Genomic DNA, 5,574 nt, shown 5'->3' with positions numbered 1-5,574 from the left:
TCGCGCGGAGCTCCAGCATGGCAGAGCGCGGGGGCGAGCGGGCGCGAGCAGAGGACGAGCTGCCGGTGTACCTGGCCCGGCCCGGCACGGCGGAGCAGCTGCCCCGGCAGAAGCACGGCGGCTTGTTCTGCAGCGTGGAGGGCGCGTTCGAGAGGAAGACCATAGACTTCGAGGCGCTCAGCGTCGGCCGGAGGGGCGCGCGCTCCCCGAGGAGCGCTGCCGCACGAGGGGCCGAGCAGGAGGCGAGGAGCCCGGCGAGGGGCCGCACGAGCTCCCCCCAGCAGGGGGGGCCCCGGGGCGGCGGAGGGGGTGAAGGGCTGCAGAGCCTGCAGGGGGGAAAGGTAAGAACTCCTACTTGTCACTTTGTACCTGATTTAAGTCATTTCAATCTTTTTTTTTTTTTTATCTGCGCACCTTTATAGTTAAAGAAAAGCCGAACAGTCTGGATTAGTGCTGAGAGCAATCAGGAGCTCGGTTATAAATGAGAATAATTCTGGTGTTTGGATGGTTTGGTCACCCTGCCGCAGAAAACAACTATCTGTCTTGAAAAATGGGTTGTCTGTTATGCTGAAGTGCTCAAGTATGGATGCCATGCAGCCTTACAGGAAATGATAAATGTGGGCCAGAATTCAATAAAGAATCTTAATTTCTTCCTTAATGGAATTAGTTTTTAAAGATAAATGAAGAGAAAGAGCTGTGTCCCTGCCAATACATTATTGAGAAACTGGGCAGGACTTACTTTTCACTGCCAACTATCAGCGAAATATTAAATGTGTTTGACAATTTTAAGATTCAGCCAAAGGAAAACCAACAAGCGAACAAGGCCTGACTGGAGAATATCAAGGCTGGATGAATGAAAATGTCTGTCATCACTGCAGTGCCTGGGCAACTGTATGTCCTCTATTTGTTGAAGTGGGGCCACAATGATCCCTCACAGTGGGATTGAAAGAGAAAAAAATGCAACAAGTGTTGCCTGCACATGCTGTGGAGGCAAGCCTGCAACATACTATGGTCCTCAGCATGAGCTTGTACCACTGAAGTTCTGATAGACAGACGTTGAAGCTGAGAAATATGATTATATAAACCAAAAACTTAACTTATTCACAACTACCAGTGTAAACCAACATACCACAACCATCAGACTAACCTGGAGCAATTCACTGCTGAAGAAATAATCCGTTTGTACACAGTTTAGTATAGTTACAGTGAATTTTACAGGGTTTGCCATGAAGTGTCATGTATAATATTGACTTGAATTTCCTTGAATATCGAGACTAGTTTTCAGTGTTTTGAAACATAGGCAACAAAAGCCCCTGCTCCTTCAGTTTGAATCCAATGTGCAGGTCAACACATTTTATTTTCGATTTTTAGTATGGGAATGTGAGTATAAACTGTGCTATAGAAGTTTTATGACCTTTTTAATGAATTGCCTGTATAATGGTCTTGTGAATGAAATAGGTCAAAAGGTTTTTATTTATACTTTACTAGAGCCAGCAGAAGATAAGCTTTGTTGTTCATGCACTTTTACAACTAGTGAAAAACGTGCATAATGCACAGCTATGTTAGAAGTTTTGTGTACATTTCAGCAGTTTCTTGGATGTAACTGTTTTTTGTGAAATTATCAACTTTGTCATCACATTTAGTCCATGCCACAACAAAGAAAACCTTTAAAAGTTTAACATTTAAAGTTTATTATGGCTCTATTTTACTGGTCTGGTCCCCTCAAGATGAAACTCAGCTGTATGTGGTTCCTGAACTAAAATGCTTTTGACACTGATGATCTAAAATAAATAATAGTAGCCTATGTATATGTGACTGTGCCTTTGAGCCATTTACAGTATAAGTTATGCCCAGGAAAACGACATACAGAATTTGAAGTACGTGTATTAACTTGTCAAAACAGGAAATACCTTTTAAGATCTATCTGTGGCTCCACAGAGATAATAAATGAGTAGCTGCAGCCTCATGTTTCATTAACAAAGAGCCATAGATAAACATATAGCTGGGGCTGGAGTTTTTCACTGCTGATACAGTCTGAGGCACTGCAAAGGAAGTGCGTAAGGGTTCAGTGAAGTTCTTGGTATGTTGGTATTTTTTTAGATGTTTATTTTTAAAACATGCACTCATAATGTTTATATATGTGACAAAAGAGGTACGTTAAGTTGGATGTATTAATTATTTAATTATGTAATACTTGCGTTCAACCAGAAAGCGAGGGCTTGTTTTGATTCACTGAGATCACCAAAACAGTGATCTGCACGCTGCGTCTGGGCCAAACACACTCACTTCAGATTCTGGCTGAGAAGAGAAAGATGGTCATTAGTCAAAGTGGTGAAAATTATCACTGAGTCGTTTCACCATTCCGCTGCTTTCCAAACACCGGCACACACGCTTTTACCCATCCAGAGCTTGAATGGAGCAAACAGATCTGCACGAGGAGTTTTATTGACTAAACTGAGACAAAGTGACTGTGATTGACATTCCATCTCTGGAGTTGAAGTCAGCTTAGTTCTTAATAAATATTTCAATCATTCCACCTGACCGTGTATCATGTCGTTCCATAGGGTTTATGGAATGGTGCTAAAGACATGTGAGGACTTAGTCAGATTCAGATATTGATGATAGAAAGCTGAGATTTTTGTTTAAAACTTGTCATTTTGGATACATGATTTCCAACTTTCATTAGCTGACAATGCAGTTGTCGAAGTGCTGTTTCATCAAACTCCAATCACCCCTCGTCTGCTTGTGTTTGTGCTGTGGTGACAAATCTCTTATCTTCCTCTGCTGTCTTCAAACTTTGATTCATTGTGTTCTTAGCAGCAGAGCAGGCCTGTGGTGAGTCTCATGTTTGGAGATCGATGGAGGATATTCAGGGACAAACAGTCTCTTGCACTTACCTTATTCAGTACTGTCGTATCTGACAGGCTGTAGTCAATCCACTGCACACCCACACAATATAAATAAGCATTCACACACATTTTTATTATCCTATTGTCCCGTAGTGTATTCTGTTTTTTTAATTCCAAAATGTAAATCCATTCTGATTTTAACAACTTTCTCTGTCACAGTCCATTGTTGTATGAAATTGAGTTTCTCCTCCAGGCTTCAGTGTCCTCCTCAGCATGGCAGGCTGCCAGGGTGCCCCCATGTGGCTCCATGTGAAACTGCAACACTGCTCCTTCAGTTGTCACCAGATGATTCAGCAGAATGAGGAGAAGAGGTAGTCTCTTGTCTGCATTTTTGCTTGCTTTGGAGACTGAAGCAATTAGACTGACAGTTACAACCAGGGTGGGGGTCACCCTTTTTAGCACATCATTCACCAGCTTTAGTTGCATCTTCAGCTGGACATGAATGCAATTAGAAATATTCTTTGTTATTCAACCACCACAATAAAGACTATAAAGAGCAATTTGATCAATTTTTTTTCTAAATGTAGGGATAATTATATAGTTAATCACAGTTCTAGAGGTTGGATGTTGTGGATGCAGGTTTCTTCCTGTCTGATGAGCTAATTAGTGCAATGAGCTTCTGCAATGGAGTGAATAACTGGGAGTGGTCAGCCAGATGTCCAGGAAACACCCCCCGCTTCCATCCCCTTTTGTCCTGCTGGATGGACATCAGGAGCACTTTACATTAGCACACACACACACACACACACACACACACACACACACACACAGATAGCAATTTTAATTTCAATGCACAGTTTAATATTAATTTAATGAATAATTCTTTCATCATAGTGACATTGTCAGGGTTGTTTTAGATTCAGTGTTATGTATCTCACACCTAAACTATTACAGAGGTAGTCAGTAGTGTGTATTGGTTGTATAGGAGCTATTATGTGTGGAAATTTTATGTTCTCCCTGTGGATTTCCCCTTGTTCTCTGGTTTTCTCCTGCGTCTCAAAATCATGTGTTTACCTGATCACTCTAAATTGCCTGCAGGTGTGGCGGTGAGTCTGTCTCTGTGTTTGCTTAGCAAACTGCTCTTCACTCATAATGACAATCGGACAAAGCGTTGCAGAAGATAGATGGATGATGGACTGTGAGATATTATCTTGATGAAGTCGGTACAGTAGTGTTTAGTTTCTGGTTGCTGGTCCTGCTAACAGTTCCTCTCACTCTTCTGTTTTTCAGTGTAGCCCGGCTGTTACAGACGCTCAGGTAGAGACACAGCAGTTTTATATGACTGCTGCACCGGAGCGGCCCTCGAGCAGTTCGGGCCACCGAGGTGTCAGATGTGCTGCTGCAGCTCTCAGTGACCTGACAGAGGTTTTTTTCTGCATCCTCGATCTGTCGGCCCCCTGCCTGTCAGTCAGTGTCAGCCGGTTAATGTGGTCTGCAGAGGTAGCGGCCCTGCAAACGTTAGCGTGTTGTTGATGCATTCTCCAAGTTCTGGGAATGCTGAGGTAATGGCTTTGCTGCCTCACTGCCATGAAAGGACATGTCAGCATACAGGCACCGGTTCTGGTTGTAGCCAGGAACACGATTAGTCTCAGTTCATGCAATAAAAAAAAATACATCAAGTCGTAATTGCAAACAAATGTTCTAAGAGAAGTAAGGTATTTTAATATTGAGAAACCTGGAGAAAAACACAATATTTGTGATTTTTTAAATAATTTGTAAGACATAAAAAATGTTTTCATCTAGATATTTCTAATGCATTAAGCACAAGTATGCTTTTTAAATCAATTGATGATAGTCTCAACAAATATGCATGAAAAATTGTCACTCCCTCCATCGTGCTCACTCTCACATGCTTGAATCTCATTAGGAGTGCATTAGAGGTGAGGAGGGGAGTGGTGGAGTGAATGAAGGGGGGTGGAGGGTCCACTTTAGGTCCAGACAATAGAGACACATGGCTGGGTGGGGACATGCAGAGTGTGTGTGTGGGTGTGCGTTAAGGAGACATGTGGGGTGTCTAATGTAGTCGACAGGCTCTTTGACAGCTGCTACACCATTTTGTTGCAACTCCATGATCACAACACACCATAATGTGTTAATGGTGACAGATTAAGATGAATGCATACAAATATGGGACTTGAATGCAACACTCATTACAATCATGTACTTTTTCACGTGTTTTTTTTTATTGGTTTTCGTAAAAACATGTCTTCTAACGGGAAAGTTACCATGAGATTGTGCTACTTTTGTAACATTTTAAAAGTTTATACTCGTGTTTGTTGGCCAGTTTTGCAGTGGTTCAATAAAATGTACATGTAGGTAAATATTTATTTCTTGCAAGACGATAATTGATAAGCAGAATAAGCTGCCTCCCTTTGGTTTTGCCTTTCTTCCTCCAAAACTTGATTTTTTTGGGGGGGGTTGGCATGCAGTCATCTTCACTATGCAGGAAACAATGTGGGGCAGGCGGCTCTGTTATGCAGACAAGTGGATGGATGGTGGGCTGGAGGAGGCTGCTGCACCGGCTGCTCCGCTGCGCCCCCTGCTGGACGCACGGCCTCCTCCGGCGGAGCCGCGCTGAGGGAGGGGCCGGCTGACTGGACCACAGTCGCACCGCCGAGCACTGACTGCACATCGCACTGACAGAGAGAGGGGCGACCGATCCTTG

Source organism: Salarias fasciatus, chromosome 10, assembly GCF_902148845.1.
Source record: "Salarias fasciatus chromosome 10, fSalaFa1.1, whole genome shotgun sequence".
In the NCBI taxonomy this organism is placed as follows: domain Eukaryota; kingdom Metazoa; phylum Chordata; class Actinopteri; order Blenniiformes; family Blenniidae; genus Salarias; species Salarias fasciatus.
Note: the sequence above shows the minus strand (reverse complement) of the source record.